This window comes from Myotis davidii, unplaced genomic scaffold, assembly GCF_000327345.1.
Source record: "Myotis davidii unplaced genomic scaffold, ASM32734v1 scaffold336, whole genome shotgun sequence".
NCBI lineage: Eukaryota > Metazoa > Chordata > Mammalia > Chiroptera > Vespertilionidae > Myotis > Myotis davidii.
Genome location: NW_006287905.1, coordinates 199,437 through 214,071, shown reverse-complemented (window position 1 = coordinate 214,071; position 14,635 = coordinate 199,437). Strand labels below are relative to the sequence as shown.

The 14,635-nt window shown below is 50.8% G+C and overlaps 1 long non-coding RNA gene across 3 annotated transcripts in view; it reads right to left on the bottom strand.

Annotated features, from left to right (window-relative positions):
- LOC107182459 overlaps window positions 1-14,635 on the bottom strand; it is a 74,341-nt gene that overhangs the window by 2,392 nt on the left and 57,314 nt on the right. For all 3 annotated transcript variants that reach the window (XR_001513172.1, XR_001513173.1, XR_001513174.1), the window contains one exon: window positions 8,216-9,435. This is a non-coding gene — a long non-coding RNA (uncharacterized LOC107182459). The remainder of the gene's footprint in view (window positions 1-8,215; window positions 9,436-14,635) is intronic.

The following is a 14,635-nucleotide window of genomic DNA, read 5'->3' as shown; positions in this document are numbered from 1 at the left end:
ATGCTTTAATTATGTTCAATTTGTAATAATGAAAATACATCCTGCATATCAGATATTTACACTATGATTCATAACAATAGCAACATTACAGTTATGAAGTAGCAACAAAAATAATTTTATGGTTGGGGGTCACCACAACATGAGGAACTGTATTAAAGGGTCGCGGCATTAGGAAGGTTGAGAACCACTGCTCTAAATCGTACACTTTAAAGTGGTTAATTTTATGTTACGTGAATTTCCTCTATTAAGAAAAGCACTGTACGCTATGAAAACCGCTCTCCTACTCGGTGTCCAGGTGTCTGTGGGAGGGGAGGAGGGCAGTGGCGAGGGCAGAGGCGCCTCCAGCCTGGTGCTGAGGGGTCACTGTGAAGGCCAGAGGCCTTGTCGTGGCCTCGGGGTAATTCAGGAAACAGGGTGATAAGCAGCAGGTCCCCAGTAACAGCAGCGAGGAGGGCACGGGCCCAATGGGCTATCATTAAAGTTTACTCAGGTGCAATCTGGGCTGCAACTGGGACCACCTGGAACCTTAAAAAGCTGTGGAGGCAGCTTCCATTCCAAAACATTCTGGCCTCATTGGCATCAAATGTGACCTGGGCAGCAGGATTTTCACACGGGGCCTGGATGGCCCCACTGTGCGCTCACGTGGCGGAATCACTGGCCTACCAACAAGGCTGTGGGCTTCCCGGCTTCCCCCCTGGGCTAGACGAGCCCCTGGAAACCACAACAAAGGTGCTTACCCCGCTGTGTGTGGGAGTCCCTCTGGGGACGTTAAAGGTTACTACTGCCCGGCCCCCTCCCAGACTTTCTGGTCTGGGGTGCAGCCTGGACACAAGGACCTGTGAACGCTTCCCAGGTGATCCAAAGGGAGGCCAAGTGGGAAACCCTATGCTAAACAGTTTCCTAAATGTCTCTGGGAATAAAAATCAATGATACTCTTTTAAAAGATAGAGAGAAAGAGGGTGGCAGGAGTGCCCCGGTTCCCAGCCCAGACCTGCAGCTCAGGGGGGCCAGGGTTATTCTTATCAGTAAAGTCTGGGAAACTGTGCTAAAAATAGATTACATGTGAAAACCCACGTGTGTGTGCATGTGCGAGAGAGAGAGAAATGTCCTGCTCTGTGTTCATAAGTGACAGGGGCCTGGGGGTGAGAGAAGCACAGGTGTGGGCTCTGGCCTCCAGGGTGGGCCATCAGCAAAACACAAACTCACATGCACCCCACCTGCTGCCGCTTCCACAGGACCTTCAGGAACATTTTCTCTGCAAATAATGAGGCTGGGAAAGCTATCCTTGCAAAGAGCTCAGAGCATTTGATGGTGCCATTCAGGGCCCCAGTCAGTGTGCCAGGCAGAATTACACCCACAGAGTCACCCCCAGACCGGTGCGCCTTCCATAAAATGTTGATTTTTAAGGCCATAGTCATGCTGTGTGGCACCCTTCATTGCCACTAAGTAATTTGCAGTGAAATGGACATCAAAGAGAAACCGAAAGTGTGTAAGAGCATGTGCTTGAGAGCTGTGGCCTCAATGATGGGTCAGGAGCCAGGACTAAGGGGGCCGGGATGCCTGCTTCCCACCAGTGCCTCCCCTGAGATCTCAGGACCAAAAGGCCCAGTGAGGCAAGAGGCCCATTTTGTGGTGCAGCCTTCCCATCCAATCAGAAGTCAAATGGGGGATGTCGAGGAGAGCTATGACCGAGGACCAGGAGTCCACAGCTGCCCCCTCCCTTGTGCTCCTTTACTCAAAGCAACGTCAGCTGTAAGTGTGCGCTCTGAGCCAGGGCTCCCTCCGGAGCAAAGCACACCACCCCTGGGCCTCACTTCCCCAGTGTCTGAGGTCTGGTCACTCCAAGTCTTGCTGCATCACCTGAGAGCTGTCGAAAAGCAGGGTCTGAGCCCCACCCAGACCCACGGAGCCGGAACCTCCCTTTTCACAATTCCAGAATCTTCCAGTTCACATGATCCCAGGCCACCCAGATGCACATTAAAGTTTGGGAAGGCTGATTTAGATGCCTGTTTCTATGAATCAGACCATGGGCTCCAAAGAAATAGAATGTGGGCTCCTCTCCCTTGACTTTCATGGGAGTTATTGGAAAATAACTCGTCACCTGTTAGGTCTCAAAGGGATCTGAGAGTTCACCAAATTCCACTGCTTCGCTTGGCAGATGATGAAAATGAAACCCAGAGAGGTAGCAGGATTTCAAAAGGGAAAAGCAAAAACCAGAACCAAGAAATTTACTCTCAAATTCAGTGTGCCTATCGCAGGGCTGAGGAAGGCCAGGTACAGTGGCCATGAAAGAAGAGGTGACAGAGATAAAACAGATGATGGAGCCACACCACTACAGACTCTGAGGGGTCCCTCAGAAATATGGAGGGCAGAGCACCGCTGCGCCCATTCTCAAGTCTGCTCTTCGTTATGGACTCTCAGGGTTGACCCATACAGAGAAACACCGATGGGCTTTATCTTCCCGGCAACAGTGTGCTTTATTTTCAGGGTGATATTCCGGCTTGTGAGACCGCCGAGGCGGTGCAGGAAGATGGCCATCGGGAGTCAGCTCTGTCTGCATCCATCCAGCTGGGCTCCACGGGTGACCCCGGGGTCCACGATGTCCCCAAAGTCTTCATAAAGTTTACCCCAAGGTCCTCAACACCCTTGGCCAGATCATTGAAAACTAAGCAGTGCATTCTACTGGATGTGTATACATCACAGCCCAGCCTGTGGAGACAGGCTACTCAAATGAGCTTCCCCACCAAAGGCTCCCCTTTAAATCCAAGCCAGTGAACAAAGGTTGTCCGGAGAGCTGACAGCTCCCTCACTTCTCCTCGCCACTCATTTTAAGTGTTCTGCCCTGGACTGCTCTAAACTCAAATCAACTTGAAAGTTTCCCTCTAATAACCAGCCAAGTTTGTCAAAAATGAGATAGATTAAAAATGAACAGGCATGGCTCCTCCACATGAGAACATCAGAACATGGTTTTCTGAGCCCAGGGAGCTGGAGACGTCAGATCTGGGGTGTGCGATGGGCCTGTGTTTTCTTTTCTTCCCACCCCAGGAATAAATAGTCAGTGTGAAAGAATTGATAAGACAGAGGGAAAAGTGAGTGTGACACACTTACTAGAAGGGCCGTGATTGGAGTTTTTCAATCACACGAAAGGATCAGGGAATACCTGTTTCATGTTACGTGACCACAGGTTGGATATATGATTAGGTGGATCACACACTATCAGAAACAAACAAACAAAAAACCCATGAGAAAGAATGGCTTCACAAATTAACCAAAATTTTATATTGTTTCTAATTAAGAACTTGAGAGACAGACACTGAATCTCCAGAGCATAGAAACACTGTCTCCAGCTGAGTGCTCCCTTCGTTATTTTCTTTTAATTTTTCAATTACAGATGACATACAATATCATGTTAGTTTCAAGTGTACAATGTGGTGATTAGACATTTGTATGTCCAGTTAAGTTCTCAAAAAGGGCTCCTAGATGCTGTTTCTGGCATTGGAACTGAGTATCTTTATGGCTGGATTTTTAAATTTTTATTTAATTATAGTTGGTATACAATATTACATTTATTAGAGTGGTTTCAGGTGTACAATACAAGTGATTCAACATTTCTATACCTTGGGATGATTTTTAATCCTTTCCCTAAAAGTTGATATTTTGGAATCACAGCTTCCTCGCCTAGTTCAAGTTTCCGAATTGTGATGACAGGCAGACACAGGTCTGGAGTCTCCATGAGCTGGCGTTTCCACTGAAGCAACCGGAGGTAAGGATTTGTTTACTTGATCTGCTAGCAAGGACTTTCCAATAGACATGCACAGAATCATTGATCAGTGCGTCCTCTCCTTGTTTGCATTGCAACACTGTTCAATTTACACCAATTAAAGATGCCTGGTTTGGGTATTGAAGAATAATTAAGGGATGCAAATCCCCAGAGGGCAGCTAGAAATGACATCTGACTAGAATGGTGATGAAGGCAGCATTAGTATTTGAATAGTTTGACTGATATGCAAAATCATTACACAACTCTCCAGGAAGAGTGATACTGGGTCGCTGTATGCACTTGCCTGGTCACCCTAAACAAACTTGACAAGTCTAATTTCCAGTAATTGCTCAGAGTTTAGCGGCCGCCTCTGTCCCCACAAGGGCAGCTATCTGGACCACATCTTGTAATTGAGATGTGTCTTTAAACTATATGTGTCAACCCAACATGCAAATATGCTGTCAAAAAAAGTGAAGGGTTGTGACACCCCGGTGAATCATTTTCCAGTCAAATTTGAACATGAAAACTTCACTATAGCTTCAGTCAACCCACCAACTCTTCCACCTCATCCCCTGAGGGAAGGGCTGGCTTTGCCGGCTTCATCAGACCCAGAAGTTCATCTGGAGACCGTGGCAAATGTGGTCCCTGGACCTGCAGCAGCGTCACCTGGGAACTCGTTAGAAATGAAAGCTGGACCTGACCCTACGCCTGCTGCATCTCTGGGTGAGGGCCTGCAGTTAGCGCTCGTTAAGTCTGCTCAGTGACCTGTAGCCCAGTTAGTTCTGAGAAGCACCGACCTAGCCCCACTTCGTCACGACAAAATGGAAGCTGGTAAGTAGGCTAATTTGCCTGCAGTCACACAGCTCAAATGACCCTGGAGGCTGGAGCGAACCACAACTTGTTCAAAACATTTCATTCCTGACTTTTATTACTCAGTTAAATTTTGAAAATGTTTTGCTGCCCTGCGTGTGTGCGTGTGTGTGCGTGTGTGCGTGGTGTTGCACATGTGAGTGTGTGTGTGCGCGCACGCAGCCTCAGCTTCTCCCTGAGGGCATGGCAGGATAGGACATGTCCTGGAAGGCGGCTGGGGCTCTGCTCCCTGGACCCCGGAGGCAGGTACAGCCCTAGAACTGACTCATCTTCAGGGGAATCATCACAGGAGCCAGCACCTCCTTCTGAGAGGTGCACCCCCACTTGTGCAGTGGGAACAGTGGCAGGAATGTCAAGCTGCTGATGTTTGGGACATGACTGCTACCCCTTCGCCCCCCCATGTCACAGGAACCCTTTGGGACTTGTGGACAGTCCCCTCACACTGTTAACAAGGAGTGATGCCCAGGGCAGAGGGAGGGAAAGGGAGTGTCGTTCCTACTGAAAATCTAACTGAACAGATTTCCTGGACAGAACACAGGGTGGAAATTAAATTTGAGCTACTAACCAAACGAGAGATTTCGGATTTCATTTTCATTTTTACAATTCGTATCCTTTGCCATTTAGTCCCAGTCTGACAACCCTTAACCCACAAGGAGCCTAGATACCCAGCTCAAGTGAGTGAATCCAATCAAAACTGAAAAATAAGGGCGGCTCATTGGCAGGCGACACAGGCTGGCAGCCCAGGTCCTCCAGTGATCAGCTCAGCCAGACTCTCAAGTGTGAGAAAAGCTTCCAACTCGCGGGGCTCCCAGCCAGTGGGAGCCCAGAGTGCCCCTCCCTCCACGGTCCTGCCTGCGAGGCCCAGGCCAGGTGAGCTCCCGCCCTGCCGCCCCTCCCCTCAGCCGCTGCGCCTCTGAATGGGGGAGGGAAGGGGAGTGACGGGGGATTGATGGCCGTGGCAGAAGAGCGAGGCGGCCCCCAGAACAAAACGAGGGCGACCCGGACGAAACAAAGCGCCACAATAGATCATTTCTGAGAAGTCATCCGGCAGCTTTGAAACCCAGGCTGTGTGTGCCAGGCAGCTCCACAGCCACGGCTTTCAAGGGACATGAATGGAAACGGAACAGTAACTCTTTTTCATTCCTCTTTTCAGGGTCTTGTCTGCGAGAGAAGGATTTACTATTCAATTCCCATGCTTGCATGTGGGAAATTAGGAACCTGCCCCTTAAAAAGAAACTGCCTTCTAAACTCTCATAAATTGTGGTGCTTTTATAGATCTACCCAAATTTCTTCCTCTTTCGGCTTACAGGGGGGGGGACGGAGCGGGGTTACCATAAATAATTGCATCCCTTAGGTGTAGGCGCCACAGTCCTAACTGAACATAGAGCACATATATAAGATTTATCTCCTCATTTTTGAAGAAGATATTAGAGGAATGCTTTGGAATTTTACTATACATATTATATAACACTTTGAATCTCAAATGAAAAGAATTCCTTTAAAGTCATTGAACTAGACTTCATGGTATCATGGAAATATTCAATTATAAGTGATATATAATTCCACATATGGATGAAATATTTACCAGTTACAAAATTACTAAAGAAAAGTAAATTACATGTGTCCCCTCTAAATACACCAAAATTTGAATCTCAAGAGAAATTTTAGTTGGTAAAGGTTCTCTCATAAGTCATGCATTTAGCATTTAGAAGGCATTTTTAAACACGCCTAAGCGCGCGCGCACACACACACACACACACACACACACACACACACAGGCACAAACTCTGCCATCTCCTCCACTTTTCTCAGCAATATTTTATTCAGGAAATCTCCATCCAAAGAGATATTTCATCTTTAAGCTTGATGCAGGGTGCAGTTTCTGTACTTGACTATTGCTCTATTTTACCACATTTTATCATTAACCGGTCTTTTTTTCGGACTAAAAAGACTTACCCCAGGAAACATTAATCACTATATATTTGGAAAGGCAGCAAGTACTGGACCAAGCTGGTGAAAAGTCGGAAGCAAATTAAATAGGACATTCATTCATTCATTCGTCGCCTCAGCAGTGTTTAAGGGGCAGCACTGGTGAGGCTCGCCCTGAGTGCCATTCCAAATGGTTTACTGAAAGCAATTGCGTTTACCAGCTGCCGTGGCCTGGCCAGAATTTCCGCAGTGGCAGCTCCTCCCTGGCTGCTCCTCCCCAGAAGCCCGGGTGCTTGGCCATGCTAATCTCATTAACCTTCCCTATCGGTTTCAGCAGACAGAAATGGAGCCCTGAGAACCAACCGGCAGCTCCTGGCCGAGCTGCGCAGGGAGAAGTCAAGCTTTGGCTCTAGGCCAGCGCCTTTGATGGGACTGCGCAGGCCCCTCGCAGGCCCTTGTGGAGCAGAGGAAGAGAGCACATACAAGGCACCCTGGCCACGGGCAATCCAGCCATGGCTGACCCACACTTCCCTCTTGCCTCCTCCTGCCCCAGGAGAGCCTGACTCCTGGCGACGGGGAGCAGCTGCGCTGATGGGCGGCCATTCTCCAGGGGCAGCCAAGCATACCCTGATTCCCAGGGAACCCTCTAGGCAAGAGAGACCCTTTCGGGTGAGAGGTGGATGGGGGGAGGGGCGGGGGGAAGGGAAGAGAAAGGAAGGTTTCCATCCTCAGCAGGTCTGTAAGGCAAGACTGGGGCACACTAACCATTTCCTAATGTGCAAAAGCTGAAACTTGGACCCTTGTTAGATTTCTTAGATACGCAGAAAACCAACCCAACAAAGGCGAGTCTGACAATATCCTCACTGTGGACTGTTTCAAGCCCCGCCATCTCTTCTTCTCAGTCAAAAGAATAGAGAGAGAAATAAAATTTCCTACTTCTGAGAACAGTGTTAAAATCCTCAGAAATCTGCACTATATGTGTATCGAGTCCACATATTGTACACCTACGCTTTCACGGTGTGATATGTCACTTACATCTCACTTAAGCCGAGGGGAAAGGGAACCTTCGAAAGAAAACCCAATCATTGCTGCATTGACATCTGCAGTCTGAAAACCGTATCGTTTCCTTCCAGAAACAACTTGCTTGTTAATAGATATTTCAAAAGGAGTCAGGATATTGCTTCATAAGATCCAAAATCTCACTTAGAAATATTAATATGGAAGGAAATCGTGGCTCTTCAATATGGACCTCACTTGCTTCAGAATAGATAGCTTTAATGGTCTGGGAAGTTTTATGAATTAAAATATTTCAATTTCCTGCTTTACTATCTCTAAACCAGAAATTCCCAAGGCCACACCACTCACAGCCCACAGAACTGCGGTGCGCGGGGGCTCGGGGAGACCCCTTTCAACAGCTCACCCACAACCCACACTCCAGGTGTTCCTGGATGACAGCACCGCTAACCTCCAAACCAGCGTTTCCAGCACGCTCGGAAGTGGACAGCATGGTGCTTCCTAACTCTTAAAACTCCCGAGACTTATTATCTTTCACTGAATTCAAATACTATGTGATTAGAGCAATTCTGCTGTGAGTTTTTGTACATTTTCCAGCCTCCCCTGCCAGGACTACTGTAGCCTGTGGAAAGATATTGTTACCTTTTCCCAGTTCTTTCTCCAGAAACAGGTCTGTGGGTGTTTTAATTAGTCTGCCTGCTTGTTTCTGTCTGTCTGCCCTACGAGGACGCCGGCTTCAGGAGAGGGCCATGGCTCTGCTGCCTACCATCACCGGCAGCTTCATGCTGCTCAGACAGAGTGGATGCTCAATAAGCATGTGCGGGAGGAAGGACAGCAGGGGAGGATGAAGGGATGCGAGCTACTGACTGGCAGCCAGAGCTCTACTTCCACGCCCAGACATTGTCTATATTTTTCAAGGTAAAAAACTTTACTCTTTGATCCAACAGATCCACTAAGACTGGACTGCCTTTCCTTTCTCAGAACTCCCTGGAGCTGGCCCAGCTGCGGCTGGCCTGTTTCTCAGAGAAGAGGCCAGACCTGCCTCCAGGCTGCTCGTCTGCTCTGCTGCCTGGTTTAATGGCGTCACCAGCACATCCAGGTCCCAGGCCACAGGAAGTCTAGGAAGAGCGATTTCCAGTTAAAACAGGAAGTAGATGCTGCACATATCACTTCTACTCACATTTCAGAGGCAATAACTTAGCCTCTGTCCTGAAGTGGAGTCCCCAGCTAGTTGGCTTCATGTCTCAGGAGAAAGTGAAGGGCTTTGGGGAAGCTGGCTGTGGGCCACACGCTTCTAGACGCCTCTCTTAGCAGGAAGTGTCCCAGGACTGTCTGGGTGCGGAGCCTTGTGCAGACTCTATCTTTGATGGGAAGACCAAGACCTCGGGCCCACAATCCCTACCGCCCTACAGCGCTGTGGGCTCCGGAGGGGGCGGCCGGACCTCGGGGGCAGGCAGTGCCCCCCTGGGCACCAACACCGCAAGCCCAATCCTTCCTTCCTTGCTGGCTCTGGAGCCCAGAAACATCCAAGTGCATTTTTGTTTTTGCATCTAAATGTTCCCATTCAGCTCTTCACTCGCTGTGTGAGAAGGACGTGCACAAAGCAGGTGAGCGGAGTACCCGTTGCTCCAATCTAAAGGGAGGAGCCAGAGGGCAGTCCTCTTTGGTGTCCTCAGCACAATCCCAGTTTAGCAGCTACAGGGATTGCTTCCTGAGTTCTTGTCCCATCTCCTCGGCCAGGCTGCCAGCTCTGAAAGTGGTAAATGCCACGCCGGGCTCCGTAGCTCCTGACATCCAACTCCGGGGACAGTGGCACATCCACTCCACTCGATGCACTGAGCTATCGGGTGGAGCTCCATGACCTGGAAAATAAATTAGGCAGATTAGTCCCAAACATTGATTGACTCCGAATTTCTTTTTTAAATAGAAAAAAACACCCTGTTATTGAACGGAATGACTAACTTACTATCCCTGTGCGGGGGAAGCTGGAAACGCTGCCTAAAATGACATTACACACAGGAACTTCTGGTAACTCAGGATGCTGCCTTCTGGGTGGTGTTTATTCTACGCCACAAACACCTGAATGACTGAGGTTGAACCCAGTCCAGACGCTCCGTGTAGGGTGCCAGCACTCTGTGGGCTGGCACACGCACCTGACAAAAATCTGGGGAATGCTTAGCCTCCTGGTCCTCTGAGAATCACACCATTTTCCAAGAAAAGCTAAATAGCTCGTTCATGCTGCGCCCGCTCTCTTCCCGCTGCTTTCCTGGGGTACCTTTCGGCCGGACTGTTTCTTTCTCTGACGGGCTGCTGGAGACCGAGGCTTTAACTCAGAGTTACAGTGAATGCCTCTGAGTGCACTCTCAGATGAAGAATATTATGCTTAGTTCATCTAGCGCAGGTAAATAACTGTCACACGAATGCCATCCACGCATGGCTCTGGTCCCCATATCCCCCGTGTGGCTGACATCCACACAAGCTCAGTGCTGGCTCTGAGAGGAGCTACCTTGCAAGTGCCGTCAGGTGACGAGGCTGTGACGCTGTCCTTTCCTTGTCACCCCCCGCCCCCACCGTCAGCAAGGGGACTGGGGACTGCATTTCAAGGGCGTTTTGGACAGGAAGCCCCGCGTGGCCTGACACACACAGCCGTCTCTAGGGGCCATGGAGTCAGCCGCCACACTCCACAGCGAGCCAAGCCTCCTGCCTGAGGGCACCGGAGGGGTTCCCAGAAGGAAGTGAGAAGCCTGGGGCGCACTCCAGACCCTGAAGGGGATGCCACCAGCTGCAACGCATGGAGCCAGGTCCACGCCCGGCCTCAGCGACGAGCTGCAGGTGGCGAGGGAGGCTTGGCGTGGCCTAAGGGGCAGGGGGGCCCGGGCGAGGTGCACGCAGGCAGCCTGTGGACGGAGGGGCCTGGCGATGCGCAGGCGCGCTTCCCCGAGATGAGCTCCCTGGATGTGTCCCCGCGCCCCCAGGGCTAAGGTAGGAGAGTTAGGTGGATATTTGAATTTCTGGATTTCCTGTTCCCTATGTCAACGTGCATTTCTTTCATAACTAAGAAAATGTTTAATTGAAATTATATCCTTTAGGAAAAAATTAAAACCCTCCCCCCGTCTTCAAACGGATGACACCAGAGAAGCTTCAAGATGACTCCTGAGTGGGACTTCCCCACGGGGGGCTGGGCACAGAGCCAGGGCTGGGTGGGGAGCCTCTTGGGGACCACACTGGGGCCAGGGAACCTTCCTGAGGCTTTTGGCAGCTTGCTGAAGGTCTTTGAAGGAGCAGATCTTTGTCACTCACACACACACACACACACACACACACGTACACTCACACATGCACATACATGCACACACGCACACACACTCACACATGCGCGCACACACGCATGCGCACACACACTGCACTGGGCGCTGAGGGTTAGCTATTCAGCACAGATCAGCTGCTGCCATCAGAGAGCCTGCGAGGCGGTGCCCTGCTTTCTGATGGGCGATGGTAATGAACTGCGTGGCGTAGCAAGAAGTGACCGAGTCCCAGGGAGCAATGCAGCCTGAAGCCTGCGGACATTTATCCCGAAGCCGTGCCGGTGGCAACAGTGTGGCGATACCGGGCCTGGAGAAGTGCATTTCTCCATGTGTTGCCTCCAGCCTGGGTCCCGGTGAGAAGCAGATGGCCGTCACGTGGGGCCTGGGGAGGCCATGAGGGCCTGGGCTGTTTGCAGAGCTGTAGTCAAGGTGAAGGAGACCAAACTGTGGTGAGTGGCCCCCACCCTGGCTGGAAGCGGCGCTGTGAACGGTGATTCCCACGGACAGAGAAGCAGCTGTGTCACCCTCGGGCCTCCAGGAGGGACGGCCGATCGGCACCCTGAGCTCTCTGTCCCGCACCGCAGTTTCTGGCTCCCGACCCAGCCAGACCCCGAGGGCAAAGGAGACATGGATGCCACCTACACTGACTTCCTCCCCGGGCTGCACGCAGCAGGTGCAAGAGGAGAGGGGCCCCGGGCAAATGCAGCCACACACTGTACACCTGACCCTCCACGCTCTGCGCGCTGGCCACCACCCTTCGAACAGAAGCCAGCGGAGGAGCGGGTGTCGGCTGGCCTGGCCCCACTGGGCCGCAGCACCTGCTCGCCACAGCCACTCGGAGAGCATCTGTGCGGTGACAGGAGAGGAGAGAGAAGAGAGCCACTGCCAGTACTTAACAAAGTAAATAGCGGGCCAAGCAGCATGTCATCGCCGGTAAGAACAGTCCGTAACGGTGTCTGCGAGGGTAAGCTGGTTCCCATTGGGCCATTCTGCCCAAAACAAAATATAGCAGCAGAATAAGGAGAGTATGGTGGGTGTAAGATTTGCTGGAAAACTTATATTTATGCTTTGCTGGGAGCGAATAAAGGCTGTAGAAAGCAGACAGAAGAATTTTAAATTGGCTTTAAAAATACAAGAAATACATCTTTCTCCTAATTTTCAGACCGTGGTCTAAGAATGAGGGGAGAGTGGCCAGGCTCAGCAAAGAAACTCTGCTAAGCAGTGGAGAGATGTCAGCTGTGGCTTTCTGGGCCACGGCAGGTTTCAGAAACCAACATGGTCTGGATTTGATGACAGGTAATGACATTAACTAATTAGCAAACGGATCCCATTTGGAGCCGTGGAAGCCAGATCGGGAGGAGGATAACCAGGCCCCTGAGTGCAGGGCTGGGGAGCCAGCGGCTACGTTTCCTCCCTCGCAAAGCGCGACCAGATGCCTTTGGAGTCCGTGGTCTAAGAGGTTGGGAAGCTACCGGATGAGAGTCGGACCAGCACTCGGAATTGCAGTGCCCGGGGTGGGTGGGCACCGCCGAGGGTGCTGAGGGATGCCACGTGGGTGCCCCTGGCTGGGGGTGTGCCGGTCCAGCCCCCCATCCGGAGCTCCATCAAGGAAATGCCTGGCCCTCGACCCGCTCTCTCTTCCCCTAAGGCCGGAACCGGTTCGCACCCTGTACCATCCCTGGCGGGGACGTCCTGGGAAATTCCAACCCACTCGAGCCTCGGTTTCTTCTCCTACAACGTGAAGACGAAAATGGCAGCCCCCTTTTATCAGCAAGTTGCTGTGAGAATCCAGTGAGGTCGAGTTTACTGTGCAGGTTGTAAAATACTTGAATACAGAAGTACTGCTGCTACTAAGCCAATGACAGGCCCGAGGTCCTAGGATATGAATACCTTGATTGTCAGAAAGGGGGAGGCATTAAAATAAAGGCACCGGCCACCTCCCAGCGGTCAATGAGGCCTCCCCCACTCCCTCTCCCTCTTGCTTTCTCTGGCCCTGGGAGGAAAGGGCATGCCCCACCCTTTCCCGGGACACAGAGCAGTGGCTGGGCCTTGGAAATGCCCTGGTCATTCCTCTCATGCCTTAAGCCCCAATGTAGGACTTCAAAGGAAATACAATCCTAAATGTCAACAGCATCTTTCAGTTATCTGGGAAATTACCTACCTCTACTTTCTCTCTTACCAACCCACTCACCCTCCGTTAAAGCCGTCCTTTGAGTCAAACCCCACTTTTCAGAAACCAAGCAATCACTTAATAAAGAGAAAACGTTAAGGGATCCAGATTTCAATTAACTCCACCATTGATTTTTGTGAAAATCTGGGGAAGGCATTATTCGTTAGGTAAAGTGGGGGCAAAGAGCTCAAAGATGAATGGCGGTTCTGCCGACAGTGATGGCCGAGGACGGGGTGTCTGCCTCAGGCCTGTTCCCCAGGCGCTGCTGATGCAAAAACGTTGGAAAAATGCCCTGGGAGAGACCTGCTGAGCCGCCCACCACCTGGGGAGTCTGTCGCTCAGGGAGAGAGCCTTTGGTTAACACTGTTTTCTTGTACTTTTTCATTTTAATGTAATTTGTATATTTGGTGTTTTACACACTATGCGTGCGATTTGCTTAACTGCTCAGTAAAATGCATGCCCTGCCTTGTTTTTTGAAGCTGCAATTGTTTCACATTTTTGAGGACACATTGATTCTGACAAGGGATCCCTGGGTTAGCGGCCTGCACGCGTGCACATACACACACACGCTACACAAATACACAGCGGAAACCACTGACAGATAAAATTTGTAATGTGTTGTGCCATTAAATGTCTATCACAGGAAAAGTCTGTGAAAATGGGTATAAAACAGCAGGTAGTTTAGTCGGGTACATCCGTCTCTGTCCCTGGAAGTGCGGTCTCTGCGCATGAATGAGGGAAGGAGCGCCTGGAAACAGTCTTCTGCAATAGAGGGAAACCAGCCGTCCCTAGGGAGGGGGGTGGGCTGGGGGGGGAGGGGGGTTCCCCTACTGTGAAGACCACGAGGAGGACGATAATCATCATTAGGACACTGTTAGAAGTGAGCCAAGGAAATAAAGTGTAACTATAAATGATTCAGTTAGGAGTTTTATTTCTAAAGGTTTATTCCAACTCTATTTGACTTTCTGATGGGGACTCTAACCCTCAGTACAATTCAGCCACTTGGGGAAGGCCCTGCCGGGGTGAAGAGGTTCCTGCATGGGGGTCACTGATGAGAGTTCAAGGAAACACAGGCGTCCTCCTCTCAAACAAGACGCGAGATGTAAGGCCAACACGGATAGGGCAGAGCTGTCAAGGGGACTTGCTGCTCACTGCTCTTGGTGGAGGAAAGTGTCAGATCTGTGTCTGGTGATGTAGCCCCTTTATAGAGACCTACCCACTGGCTCCTGGGAACAATAAGGCTGGTCTCCAGGCCGTGGTGCCAGGGGGAGGGGGAGGTCATGCCCAGCTGATGGCTGATCACTGATCACTGATGGGTGCTGGCCCAGCCTGTGCCGAGGCCTGTGCCCTCCACCACAGCCCCTCCCACAGGCAACGTAGACCTACATGAGGCGACGTGCCCAAGGTCGCATGGCTATTAGGTGCTGGAGGGGCAGCAAAGCAGGCAGCCCACTCTGAGACCAGTACCTGCTGCTGGAGGGACTGAATTTAATGGAGTAGAAAGTTGGAAAAGCGATGGGTTTACAAAAGGCAGGAAATGATCTGGTGTCATTATCATCATCTCCAACATAAAACCGGTTGGCTCAG